The sequence below is a fragment of the Sus scrofa genome, chromosome 13 (assembly GCF_054392235.1).
Source record: "Sus scrofa isolate SSC_HxYL_T2T_F1_AM1 chromosome 13, Sscrofa_HxYL_maternal_Yorkshire_Landrace_v2.0, whole genome shotgun sequence".
NCBI lineage: Eukaryota > Metazoa > Chordata > Mammalia > Artiodactyla > Suidae > Sus > Sus scrofa.
Genome location: NC_139395.1, coordinates 216,300,783 through 216,315,687, shown reverse-complemented (window position 1 = coordinate 216,315,687; position 14,905 = coordinate 216,300,783). Strand labels below are relative to the sequence as shown.

The following is a 14,905-nucleotide window of genomic DNA, read 5'->3' as shown; positions in this document are numbered from 1 at the left end:
TCCGGGGTATTTGAGGAAAAGCTGCAGCTCTCTCGCCACGATCCAGTTCCGGCTGCACAGCTGAGTGGCCCAACGAGGAAAGAGCATCTAGTGGTTTGAAGAATTTAGTTCAGGCGGCCGTGGGGGTCTTTATTTTTAACAGTATGATTAAAGAGTATTTTTGACAGTGCAGGAAATTAGACATATGTTTACCAAGTGCTTCTTCTGAACGGGGCACAATGCTAGGGTATAAAGCAATGATTTCTAGACTTCATTCATTAAAAAGAAATTTCCTCACTAATCCTGTGCTAAGACCACGAGCAGATACAAAATCTTATCTTTGAGGAATGGACAACCACACGAGATGTGTTTTCAGTGTTATTCTTCAGCAGATTAGTGTTTGCTGATGAACTTTGGGCATCGACATGTTCTTCCTTTGGTTTGGTTTGGCTCAGCAGGAAAATAGTTTCTGCATTATTCTGGAGACAGAAATCTTTTGCTTCACTAGAATACAAGTTTCTTTTCAATCAGAAGAGCACAGGTTAGGTGGATTCAATTGTTTTCTGAGGGCTCATCTAAACATGTCTGCAGCTTATGAGATTTTTCATCTTTTTTTTTTGGTCTTTTTAGGGCTGCACCTGCGGGCATATGGACATTCCCAGGCTAGCAGTCGAATCAGAGCTGTTGCTGCCAGCCTACGCCACAGCCACTGCAACGCCAGATCTGAGCCAAGTCTTCCACCTACATCACAGCTCATGGCAACACTGGATCCTTAACCCACTGAGCAAGGTCAGGGATTGAACCCGCATCTTCATGGCTACTAGTTGGATTTGTTTCTGTTGAGCCACGACGGGGACTCCCCATTTTTTTTTTTCAATTAAAAATAATTTTTTTTGCCACACCAGCGGCATGCAGAAGTTCCCAAGCTGAGGGTTGAATCCACAGTAGCGACCCCAGCCACAGCCGCGACAATGCCAGATCTTTAACCACTAGGCTGCCAAGGAACTCTGAGATCTTTCGTCTTAACCTTGATGATGGAAACTTCTGTCCCCATCACGGAAGACATGTGGGATGTTCGGAAGAATCTCTGACCCAGGCGCCAGGACAACCCGGGTGCTGATTCTGGCTTTGCTGCTCATTGGCAGGGCGACCTTTGGATCTCTTTGATTTCCCTGGGGCCTTGATTATTTCCTCTGGAGGAAACTCACGTCAATTAGTTCTTAGGTTCCTGGAGTTCCCATTGTGGGTTAAGAACCCGACGTATCCCTGAGGACTCGGGTTCCATCCCCGGCCTCGCTCAGTGGGTTAAGGATCCAGTGTTGCTGCAAGTTGTGGTATATCTCATGGACTTGGCTTGGATCTGGCATTGCTGTGGCTGTGGTGTAGGCCAGCAGCTGCAGCGCCAACCTGACCCCTACGTAGCCTGGGAACCTCCATATGCCACGAGTTAGGCCCTAAAAAGGAAAAAAAAAGAGGGGCTTGGGACAGAGCTCAGCCATCTGGTCAGTCGGCATTACTATGTGATGGAGCCTCAGTGAAAACTCTGGACTCAAAGCGTTTGGCCTTCCCTGGCTGGCAGTGTTCCAGATGTGTCGTCATACATCCATGCCAGGATGGAAACACATCCACGACCTCACAGGGAGGGGACAAGGGAAGCTCCATGTTGGCTCCTTTCCTGGAATCAGCCCTGTGTGCTTCTTCCCTTGGCTAATTTTAAACTCTATCCTTTTGCTGTCATAAACTATAACCATGGGTAGGACTGTTCTCAGTGAATTCTGTGAGACTTTCCAACAAATTATTGAAACAGACATGGAGGCATTATTCTGGGCAGCCAAACACCAAGCTTTAAAAAACAAACAAACAAACGGAATTTCTACGACTACAGAAGAAGGGGAGGACTTCTGCTGGGGGCATCGAACATGCCTTCCAGAGTTCCTGACTGAATCCCTACGACCGCATGTACATTTTCAGAGAATGGACTCAATTCCCATGCAAGTGTGCTTGCTTCCAGCAGGCAGACAGTTTTTGCCTAATTGCTGCTAGTCTCGTGCAGATCTTTGGAGAAATACAACAAGCATCCTCTGTGCAGCCCCGAGACAGCAATATTCCCTTAGGGGAGAAAAAAGTAAGGGTCACAGAAATACTTTCCAGGGAAGAACAGGACATGGAAATTTGACGGTTCCAGAAATAAACAGTTTTCCCATCAGAAGCTTAGAGTGCAGCGAATGATCTACTGATTATCAGTGGCTGGATCATTGGCCTCTTCCTGAAAGGGGTGGGGGGGGGTGCCATCTCAGAGAGAAGGAAAGCTCCAGAGCATGAAGAACCAGGAAGGGGACTGGACTTCCCTGTGCTGACCATACGTTTCATCAAGGCCACACGGCCACACCGATGGGAATGGAAGTTTGAATGAGACGTGGGACCCTGACCTCTCCTCTATAGGGAGAACCCGTCTCACTCTCCCAGCTCAGTCCCTTCGGTCGTCGACCCATGAGGCCAGCTCCTAGAACGTTCTCTGTTGGCCCACTTCCTTCCATCCTACCTCATCACTATGATCATTGTCCAGCTACTACCGTCGCTCGCGGAGATTACTAGAAACACCTCCTGAGATGTTTAGTGAGATGTTTCTCTCCAACATAGTCTGCATGTCACATCCTGAAGGATCTGACATTTGTCTTTGTAGGGCCGCACCCGTGGCATATGGAGGTTTCCAGGCGAGGGGTCTAATCGGAGCTGTAGCTGCTGGCCTATGCCAGAGCCACAGCAATGCGGGATCCGAGCCGCATCTGCGACCTACACCACAGCTGACTGGCAACACTGGATCCTTAACCCACTGAGTGAGGCCAGGGATCAAACCTGCAACCTCATGTTTCCTAGTCGGATTCGTTAAGTACTGAGCCACGACGGGAACTCCGGGAAGGATCTTTCTAAAGTGAACAGCTGGCCCACCTCATGTTCTAGGTGGAATGGTGTCCCTCCCAAAAAAGATATGCTAGACTCTTAACCCCTAGGTGCTCAGAATGAGACTTTATTTGGAGGTAGGGTCTTTAGAGAGAGAATCAGGTGAGACGGGGTCATTTGAGTGAACCCTACAGTAACTCTTCATGCTCTACTGGAATTGCTTGTCCAACCATCTCTCTTCTCTTTTAGGCTGTAAACTACATGAAGGGAAAACTCTAACGGTTTTGTTCTCTTGTGAGTCTTGTGAGATTTAGCATAATTAGCATAATTTAGCATAATTCCTAATTGGCACCCAATAAATTAATGGAAGAGTAATATGGGTTCCCCGTAAGTTGTAGAAGTATCTCTATTTCGATTTTCACCCGCAACTTTTTTCTTGGTTTTTTGTCTTTTCAGGGCTGCACCTGTGGCATATGGAGACTCCCAGGCTAGGGGTTGAATGGGAGCTGTAGCCTCTGGCCTACACCACAGCCACAGCAACACGGGATCGGAGCCGTGTCTGTGACCTCTACCACAGTTCGTGGCGATACTGGAGCCTTGACCCACTGAGCGAGGCCAGGGATTGAACCTGCGTCCTTATGGGTCCTAGTTGGGTTTCCTAACCACTGACCCACGACAGGAACTTTTCACCCCCAACTTTATTTTAAAACTTTCAACATAGAGAGGGAGTGAAAAAATTGTACAGTAAACAGGCATATGTCTACCACCGAGATTCTGGAATGAACACTTGGCTATAACTGATTTGTCACATGTCTTTCACCAATCTTAATTTTTTTTTTTTTTAGTTTTTTTGTTTGTTTTCGTTTTTGGCATGTGGAAATTCCCCAGCCAGGAGCTCCAACCCGAGCCACAGCAGCAATCCAGTGGATAACACTAGATCCTTAACCCGCTGTGTCACCAGGGAACTCCTTTATTGTCTTTTTAATACCGGAAATGTTTATTATGTAGTACTCACCAATTTGTCTATTTGAGAGATATTCATGAGAGATATTTAAAGCGTCTTCCCAATAAATGGTAAGGATCTTCTGTAATGAAGAAAACCCAGTAATGAATAAATTAATCTTGCGTATAACCTAATTCCATCCTGGATTTCAGTTACCAAAGGCAATAATCTCTGTGTTTGGCTTAAGATCATTTAAATCCGTTTCTGGCTCTTGCAGTTGAAAGACCCCTGACTCTGTTCTTATCAATTTCCTTTTTTTTTTAAATTTAATAACTAGTTCTTTTTAAGAGTAAATACTTGAAAATTGATGGTAAATATTTTTGAAATAATGTGTATTTATGAGAAGAGCTAAAAAGAACAATAGGTACCCATATCCCTAATCACCTTAGTACAGACACTGTTAATATCCCAGGAGCATTTCTTTTTTCTTTTTTTTTTTGTCTTTTTGCCATTTCTTGGGCTGCTCCCACAGCATATGGAGGTTCCCAGGCTAGGGGTTGAATCGGAGCTGTAGCCGCTGGCCTACGCCAGAGCCACAGCAATGTGGGATCCGAGCCGCGTCCGCGACCTACACCACAGCTCACGGCAACGCCGGATCCTTAACCCACTGAGCAAGGCCAGGGATCGAACCCCAACCTCATGGTTACAAGTCGGATTCGTTAATCACTGAGCCACGACGGGAAGTCCCAGGAGCATTTCTTAGTCTGCCAGGCTTTCTGTGCTTTTTTGGTTTGTTCGATTAATTAATTATTTCCCTTTTTGGCTGCCCTGAGGCTTATGGAGTTCCCGGCGCAGGGATCAGATCCAAGCCACAGTTGCCCCGATGCATGCCACAGCTGCAGATATGCTGGATCCTTTAACCCACAGTACCGGGCCAGGGATTGAACCTGCCTCCTGAGCTGCAGAGACGCCTCCGATCCTGTTGCACCACAGCTGGGAACTTGGCCTGTTGAATTTAGAGACTTATGTTGCGTATATCCTTTTGTTTGCCTGTTTTTCCCAGCTATAATCATGTCATAGCTAAAATTCTGAATTCCTTTTTAATTTTTATTTTTATTTTAGCACAACCATTTTCTGTGTTAGAATATGATTGGCTGAACTATATTATTGAATTTTGAAGGCAATTTATGGAAATATAATTTATATAAAATAAAACACACCCACCATATGTATACACAGTTTGATGAATTATAACAAAAGGATAATCTGTGTAACTATCTCCCATTCAGGATATAGATAATTTCCTTCTGCTTAAAAAGTACCCTCCTTTCTCTTAGAGTCCATCACCCAACCACTTCACAGGTTTCCTCTAATCCATTTTATATCATTATTGATTAGTTTGCCTGCTTGGAACTTAAGTATGTGGCCTTATGGGCTTATTTATTTATTTATTTATTTTTCTTTTTGCAGCCACACCTGCCAGGCATATGGAAGTTCCCAGGGCCACGGGTCAAATCAGAGCTACAGCTGCAGCCACAGCCACAGCCACACTGGATCTGAGCTGCATCTGTGACCTATGGCGCGGCTTAAGGCAACACTCCTTAACACATTGATCAAGGCCGGGGATCAAACCCACATCCTCATGGACACTAGGTCTGGGCCTTAACTTGCTGAGCCACAATGGGAATTCCTCATGGCTGGCTTCTTCTATGCAGCCTATCTTGGGGTTCATTCATGCTGCTGTGTGTATCAGTAGCTTGTTTCTTTGTATTGAGAAGCAGTGTTCTACGCTGTGGCTATACTACTCTTTGTTCACCACTTGATGAATATTTGAGTTGTTTCTAGTTTTTATCTATTATGAATAATGCTACTATGAACATACAAGTTTTTGTGTGGACATCTTTTCATTGTCTTTTTTTTTTTGGTCTTTTTGCCTTTTCTAGGACCACCCCCACAGCATACGGAGGTTCCCAGGCTAGGCGTCTAAACGGAGCTGTAGCCGCCAGCCTACACCACAGCTACATTCACGTGAGATCCAAGCTGTGTCTGCGACCTACACCACAGCTCATGGCAAGGCCGGATCCTTAACCCACTGAGCAAGGCCAGGGAGCGAACCTGCAACCTCATGGTTCCTAGTCAGATTCATTAACCACTGAGCCATGATGGGAACTCCTATTGCATACATTTTTTAATTAGCTCGTCCATTTTTACCAAAAAGGCTACTGAGGTTGTTGAATGGGATTGCATTGAGTGGCAGAATGGACATCTTAATAATATTGTCTTGTACTCTATAAACATAGAATATTTCTCTAGGAATTTAGATCTTCTTTTATTTCTTTTAGCATAACTGTAAATTTTAGTAGCTGATAATTTCTCACTGATTTGAAGGTATAGTTTTCCAAACTATGTCTGTTTTGTCAATTGGTTGTTTCCAATTTTTCATTACTAATGATACACTGTGAATATCATGATATTTAAGTTTTTTCTTCAAATTTAGGATTTAAAAAAAAATTTTTTTTTTAGGGCTGCACCCTCGGGATATGGAGGTTCCTAGGCTAAGGGTCAAATTGGAGCTGAAGTCTACGACCTACGCCACAGCTCATGGCAACACCGGATCCTGAACCCATTGAGTGAGGCCAGGAATCAAACCCGCATCTTCATGGAACCTAGTCGGGTTTGTTAACCACTGAGCCACTAAGGGAACTCCTAGGATTATTTTCTTTCAATAGACTCAGAGCAGTCAGATTACTGGGCCAACGAACATCAACACTTAAAAAACTTTGGGGAGTTCCCCTCGTGGCTCAACGGAAACAAATCTGACTAGCATCCATGAGGATACAGGTTTGATCCCTGGCCTCGCTCGGTGGGTTAAGGACCTGATGTTGCCATGAGCTTGAATGTAGGTCACAGATGCGGCTTGGATCTGGCGTTACCACTGTGGTGTAGGCCAGCGGCTACAGCTCCAATTCAATCCCTAGCCTGAACCTCCACATGCCTCGGAGGCGGCCCTAAAAAGCAAAAAAACAAACAAAAAAAACAGACAAAACAACTTTGGTATATATTGCCAATTTTTTTCTATTTGTGCTGTACCTTTCCCATTGCCATCATAAATGAATAAAGATGTTCATTTCACCTCTTATCTGCCAATATTGAGTGTGCGCTTTTGTTTTTTCATTTTTGCTAAATTAACCTCTGAAATGGAAGCTTCTGACTAGCATTTCTTTGGGTTTTTTAAATTGAAATTAAACATTTTTTGCATATACCTTCTTACTACTTAATTTCCTCTTTGGCAAATGTTATTCATATCCTGTTTTAGAGTTCTTCTTACAGATTTGATAATCAGAATTCTAAGAAGGACCCCAGTGACGTTCACCCTTGTATAATTTCCTCCCTTCTGAGTGTGGGCAGAAGCTACGAAGATGAGGAAATATCCCTCCCAGGATAATGTCGTTTCGTGGCATGGTTCACCATAAAACAAGGAGATTGTCCGGGGGGACTTAACTGAATATCATAAGCTCTTCAAAAGCAGAAATTTTTCTTTGACTGGTAGTAGAAAGGGGTTCAAAGAGATTCAAAGCAGGAGAAGGATTCGATGCACTGTTGCTGGCTCTGAAGATGGAGAGGTCCCCATGCAAGGCAGGAGATCTCTAAGACCTGGGGTGCTCCGTGCTCACCGTCCCACAATCACAGGACCTGAATTCTGCCAATAACCTGAATGAGCCTGGAGGGAGATGTTACAAAGCCTCTGGATAATAGCTCAGCCTAGCAGACACCTGGATTTCAACCTTGCATGACTCTAAGCAGAGAACCCCGTTGAGCCCACCCAGACTCAATGACCAAAGGAGCTGTGAGCTAGTAAATGGATGTTGTTTCAAGTTCCTGGAACAGATAGAGAAAACTAACACATCCTGACTATACAGTCAAGATAAGATCTTTGCTTGCAATTTTTTTTTTTTTTTTTTTTTTTTTTTTGTCTTTTGTCATTTTAGGGCCGAACCTGCGACACATGGAATTTCCCAGCTAGGGGTCAAATCAGAGCTACAGCTGCCAGCCTACACCACATACACAGCAACGCCAGATCTGAGCGATGTCTTCGACCTACACCACAGCTCATGGCAACGCCGGGTCCTTAACCCACTGAGCAAGGCCAGGGATCACACCTGCATCCTCATGGATGCTAGTCGGGTTTGTTAACCGCTGAGCCACGACGGGAACTCCCTGCTTGTAATATTTGTTGCATATCTTTTCCAATATATTCTCTCCTTTTTATTATGGTTTTCTCCAGGTATAGTAAAAATCTATATGTATTAAATTGAATCTCTTTCCCCATCGTGAAATTTCCCTGTCAGTCAATTTCCAGTTAGAAAGTCTTTTCATATCTACCTTAACCCCACTGAAGTTTTTTGTTCTTGTTTTTGTTTTTTTTTTATTAGGGCTGCACCCAGGCTAGGGGTCAAATCGGAGCTGAAACTGCCGGCCTAAGCCACAGCCACAGAAATGCCAGATCTGAGCCGCATCTGCAACCTATCCTGCAGCTCCCGGCAAAGCCGATCCTTAACCCACTGAGTGGGGCCAGCGATCCAACCTGCATCCTCTTGGATACTAGTTGGGTTTGTTACAGCTGAGCCACACTGGGAACCCCCCCTCCCCCCCACTGAAATTTTAAAAATTCAATTATATTTTGTAGCTCTTCTGTGTGTTTTTTTTTTTTTAATTAAAAATTGAGTTTTCTGATGACCTAGTGGTTAATGATTCGGTGTTATCACTGGTGTAGCTCAGGTTCAAAGCCTGGCCTGGGAACTTCCTCATGCCATGGGTCAAAAAAGTTTGTTGTTGTTGTTGTTGTTTTGTTTTTACTGAACTAAAACATTTACAGGTTCCAAGTCAATATTCTCTGGCCTTCTACGGTACATTCAGAGACGTCTAGTTTCCATCTCTGTCTCCCCCACTTTGATTCGTCTTTCCCCTTATTGAAGGTAAGCATGATTTGGTCATCCATCTATTGCTATACCACAAACCATCTCAAAACTTAATGGCTTAAAACTATAGCCATTTTTTTTTTTTTTTTTGGTCAAGCCCATGGCATGAGATAGTTCTCAGGCCAGGGATCAAATCCTCAACACAGCAGTGACCTGAGCCACAGCAATGACAATACAGGATCCTTGACCTCTAGGCCACCAGAAACTCTGAAAACAATCATCATTGTATTATTTCTCATTCAGTTCTGTGGGTTGACCGAGGTTCAGCTAAGGGATTCTTCAGCGGGTCTGGCTTGTGTCATTCACGTGGCTGCCGTCAGATGGTAGTGGGGGTGAAACGTCTAAGGTGGCTTCATTCACCTGGGGGGCCCTGGAGGGAATGGCAGGAAGGCTGGTCTTAGAACCTGGGGGCTCTTTGTAGCCCCTCAACCTGGCTTCTCCACCAGGATCTTGGGACATCATACATGGTTCTCAGAGCTCTCAAGACACAAAAGCAGAAGTTGCCAGGCCTTTTTAAGGCTTAGGCCCAGAACCTTCACCTCATGCTACTGGTAAAAGTAAGTTACATGTGCTAATATCCCCCATACATGGCCCGGGCCCCCTTTCCCACCTGTTCGCTTCTTCTTGGGATTTTCCTGGCTATTCTTGCTCATTTATTATTATAAATAAATGTTATATTCAGTCGGCATGGCTCCAGGAATAAAGAGAAGATGGTATGTTTATTGACACGGCTTTAAACTTATAAATTAAGTAGGGGGGATTAATATTTTGATAATGTTGAAACTTCCTATCCAAGCACACAATACACATTTCCTTCCACTCAAATTATGTTAGATTTCTTGCAAGACATTTATAGTTTGGAGTTCCTGCTGTGGCGCAACAGGGTGGGTGGTGTCTTGGGAGCCTTGGGACACAGGTTCTATCCCTGGTCCAGCACAGTGGATTAGGGATCCAGTGTTGTTGCAGCTGTGGCTGGGATCTGATCCCTGGCCCAGGAACTCCATATGCCATGCAGCAGCCAAAAATTCTTTTAAAAAAAGAAAAGAAAGAAAAGGAAAAAAGACATTAATAGTTTTTCTCACACAGGTTTTTCACATTTTCAAAAAATCTATGCCTGGGAGTTCCCATTGTGGTGAAGCAGAAACAAATCTGACTAGTAATCATGAGGTTGCGGGTTTGATCCCTGGCCTCACTCAGTGGGTTAAGGATCTGGCATTGCCTTGAGCTGTGGTGTGGGTTGCAGACGCAGCTCAGATCTGGTGTTACTGTGAGTGTGGGGTAGGCCAGCAGCTGTAGTTCCAAATGAACCCCTAGCCTGGGAACCTCCATATGCCGCAGGTGCAGCCCTAAAAAAAAGAAAAAAAAGTCTATGCCTCACTTGTTTTATTATTTTCTGAACTCTTTAATCATGCTAAGTTTGGGGGGGTTGGAGGGGATAGGAGGACTTAGAGTGGGATTGCAAAATCTAGATGAATTTTTCTTCTAGATATCAAGTCATTTAGTCTACATCATTTGCTGAATAATCCTCTGTTCCCTATAGATTTGTGGTAACTTTTATCATATATAAAAACCTTATACACTAATATATTGGGATCTATTCTGAGCTAGCCTGTCCAATTGATCTTATGCCAGAATGATGTGGTTTTAACTCTTATAGCTTTACTATGTTTTGTGCTAAACAGGGCTTGCTTCCCTCAATTAACTTTTTTAATTATTATTGTTGTTATTTTTTAATAGTTATTCCCCAGTACAATTTTTTTTCTACTGTACCGTAGGGTGACCCACTTAGTTACACATACATGTGCACATTCTATTTTCACACATTATCATGCTCCATCATAAGTGACTGGACATAGTTCCCAGTGCTACACAGCAGGATCTCATTGCTTATCCATCCCAAAGGCAATAGTTTGTATCTATTAACCCCAAGCTCCCCAACCACCCCACTCCCTCTCCCTTCCCCTTGGCAACCACAAGTCTATTCTCCAAGTCCATGATTTTCTTTTCTGTGGAAAGGTTGATTTGTGCCGTATATTAGACTCCAGATAGAAGTAATATCATATGGCATTTGTCTTTCTCTTTCTGACTTACTTCACTCAGGATGAGAGTCTCCAGTTCCATCCATGTTGCTACAAATGGCATTATTTCATTCTTTTTTATGGCTGAGTAGTATTCCATTGTGCATATATACCACATCTTCCTAATCTAATCATCTGTCAATGGACATTTGGGTTGTTTCCATGTCTTGGCTATTGTGAATAGAGCTGCAATGAACACGTGGGTACATGTGTCTTTTTTAAGGAAAGTTTTGTCTAGATATATGCCCAAGAGTGGGATTGCTGGGTCATATGGTAGTTCTGTGTATAGATTTCTAAGCTGTCTCCATACTGATCTCCATAGTGGTTGTACCAGCTTACACTCCCACTAACAGTGCAGGAGAGTTCCCTTTTCTCCACACCCCCTCCAGCATTTATTATTTGTGGACGTATTAATGATGGCCATTCTGACTGGTGTGAGGTGGTATCTCATGGTAGTTTTGATTTGCATTTCTCTTATAACCAGCGATGTTGAGCATTTTTTCATGTGCTTGTTGGTCATCTGTATATCTTCCTTGGAGAAATGTCTATTCAGATCTTTTGCCCATTTTCCATTGGGTTGTTGGCTTTTTTGCTGTTGGGTTATATAAGTTGTTTGTATATTTTAGAGATTAAGCCCTTGGCCATTGCATCATTTGACACTTTATCCCATTCTGTAAGTTGTCTTTTTGTTTTCGTTTTGGTTTCCTTTGCTGTGCAAAAGCTTGTCAATTTGATTAGGTCCCATTGGTTTATTTTTGCTCTTATTTCTGTTGCTTTGGGAGACTTGGCCTGAGAAAATATTCATAAGATTGATGTCAGAGAATGTTTTGCCTTTGTTCTCTTCCAGGAAGTTGATAGTGTCTTGTCTTATATTTAAGTCTTTAAGCCACCTCAATTAACTTTTTAAAAAGATATATTATTGTTTTAGCGTTCATTATTTTTCAGAATAACCTTAACATCATTTCATTAAATTTCCTTATTAAAATTATATCAAGAGGAACTAATTAAGCCAAAAAATTAATTTTAGGAGTTCCCTGGTGGCTCAGTGGGTTAAGCATCTGGCATTGTCACTGCTGTGGCTCGGGTCAGTGCTGTGGCCCAGGTTCAGATGCTGTGGGCACAGCCAAAAAAAATTAATAATAATTAAAAATAAAAATTAATTTTATAAGACTGAGCATTTAAAAGTATTTAGATTTCCAAATCAGCAGTACTATACATCTATTTTCATAATTCATAGATCTTAATTCAGCCTTATAGTTTTATTCATGTCACTCAAATATACATTACCTTCAGTTTATTCCAAGTATTTTATATTTTTATTGCTATTGAGAATACAATCCCTACGTTCATTTTATTTTCTAACTGATTATTGCTGTTAAATAGAAATGCCTATTGATTTTTGTATATGTAGCTGTTTTAAAATTCACAGGCACAACATATAAATGGCCAAAAAAGTAACAGCCTTCATTTCTCTATAAATTAACTCAGTTTAGCTCTCCAGCAATAATTTCTGCTGAGGGCAGGGGAAAAAAAAATCAATCTTATTACTTAGTTGGAACTCAACTGATAGTTTTTCCTTCTCTCTTCCCATGCCTATTGTCCTTGCCTTCTCTCTGAAGTTTTCTACCTGGGATGGGAGAGGCACATGTTTGGAAAATGCCAGATATCTTGGCCAACGTCCCAGTTGGAGTAATTTGCAGTCCCTGTCAGCCCAGACAGCACCATGCTAGAGGGATTCTCTCCATTGCTGACTCAGCCCGCAGCTCACCGTGGCTGCATCTGCTACTTTTCTGCTCCTTCACATGCACTCAGTCTCTGAGTTTTCTACCATTTTCTACAGCTTTGTCCAACCCCACCCCGAAGTGGGCTGTCATTTCAGAGGACAGGCAGCCAGATCTAACCCCAGGGGCTTTTTTGATTCATTATCCTTTCATACCCCTTCTTCTAGACCAAACACATTTCATCTCTTTATCACACTTTTATTTTTATTTTTTTATTTTTTCATTTTTTATTTGTTTTTTTAAGGGCTGCTCTGGCAGCATATGGAGGTTCCCAGGCTAGGGGTCTAATTGGAGCTATTGCTGCCAGCCTACGCCACAGCCTACGCCACAGCCACACCATATCCAAGCCGTATCGTGATCTATACCACAGCTTACGGCAATGCAGGATCCTCAACTCACTGAGTGAGGCCATGGATCGAACCCACAACCTCATGGTTCCTAGTGGGATTTGTTTCCACTGCGCCACAATGGGAACTCCTTATCACACTTGTTGTGATTCAGAGTATACATTTGATGAAGGGAGTGCTGGGGGGCACTTACTACGAATTACAAGGTATAAAAAATACTGTAGCTGGAGTTCCTGCTGTGGCGCAATGCGATTGGTGGTGTCCTGGAAGTGTTAGGATTCAGGTTCAATCCCTGGCCCAGCACAGTGGGTTAAGGACTCAGCGTTGCCACAACTGCAGCTAGGATCTGATCCCTGGCCCTGGGAAATCCATATGCCAGGAGGTGGCCAGAAAAAAAAAAAATTTAGCTAATAGTTTAAAAATATTCTCCTGCTGCTTATATTCATCTTGTCTTCTTTTTCTATGGAATTCAAAGACACATAGAAATCGGAGAGAGAGTGTAATGAAACTCCATGTCCCCATCACCCAGCTTCAGTAATTATCACCATCTGTTTCAACAATCATCCTGCCCAATCACAACTCCTCCCTTCTTCCTTCTGTCCCTCCTCCTGGAGTTATTTTGTAGCAAACCCCAGATTTCATATCATTTCACTCCTGGCCAAAATCTCAAACCCTTTTTCTAACAATTTTTCAGAGGATTCTTCCTTTGGCTGTACCCCATAGGTTTTGATCTGAAGCATAGACACCTTGTTATTTTTAGTTGGTTATTTACTCTTTGACCTAATGTATTTTGGGAAAGTATGTGCTAATCTCCAAATGGTTAAAGTTTTGGTAAAGTACCAGTACTATACTTAATTGAATTTGAGAGTTTCTTTATGGCCTAGTATAAAACCAACTCTTATAAATGCATCATGGCCACTCGAAAAGGTGAATTCCCTGGGATTCCATCTTATTTGTTAATTGCTCCTATTAGTTGTTTTGTTAAAATTCTCTATGTCTTTATTTTTGTTTTTTGGGTTTTCAAATTTTTTTTTGGTCTTTTTAGGGCCACATCCTTGGCATATGGAAGTTCCCAGGCTAGGGGCCGAATTGGAGCTGCAGCTGCCTGCTTACACCACAGCCACAGCAGCATGGGATCTGAGCTGCGTCTGCAACCTACGCCACAGGTGCCAGCTCCTTAACCCTCTGAACGAGGCCAGGGATCAAACCTGCAACCCCATGGATACTAGTAGGGTTCGTTACCACAGAGCCACAATGGGAACTCCTATGTCTTTATTTTTTATCCACTCAATCTTTGATAAAGTGTATTATGTTAACATCTTGTACTTATTCTACCTGTCTATCTTTATATGCTGAAATATTTTGGAGTTCCCTAGTGGCTCACCACATGAAGGATCCGGCATTGTCACTGCTGTGGCTCGGGTTGCCCCTGTGCCACGGGTTCAATCCCTGGCCCAGGAACTTCCGCAGGCCATGGGCATGGCCAAATAAATATGTAAATAAATAAATAAATAACTATATGTTACAGGTTGAATTGTGTCCCCACCACGTTCATACATTGAGGTTCTAACCCCCAACATCTCAGAATGTGACAGAGTGGAAATCGGATCTTCACAGAGGTAATTACGTCATGATGAGATCATTAGTGTGGGCCCTGATACAATACCATGTATCTTTACAAAAAGGAACAGTGTGGAGACACACACGCCAAAGGGAGAAAGACAGGTGATGATGAAGACACACAAAAACAAGACAATGTGGAGGGACCAGGAAGAATGGCCATCTGTGAGCCCAAGAGAGGCTGCAGCTGAACCTCCCCTCACCGCCCTCAGGAGGAGTCGGCTCCGCCAACACCTTGTTCTCAGCCTTCCAGCCTCCAGAAGTTGTGAAAGAACAA

The 14,905-nt window shown here is 43.1% G+C and overlaps 1 long non-coding RNA gene across 1 annotated transcript in view; it reads right to left on the bottom strand.

Moving 5' to 3' along the window:
- Positions 1–588: 588 nt before the first annotated feature.
- The window catches only part of LOC146397887 (uncharacterized), a 419,652-nt gene continuing 405,335 nt past the window's right edge, over positions 589–14,905 (bottom strand). The window contains exon 3 of the long non-coding RNA XR_014825198.1: positions 589–759. This is a non-coding gene — a long non-coding RNA (uncharacterized LOC146397887). The remainder of the gene's footprint in view (positions 760–14,905) is intronic.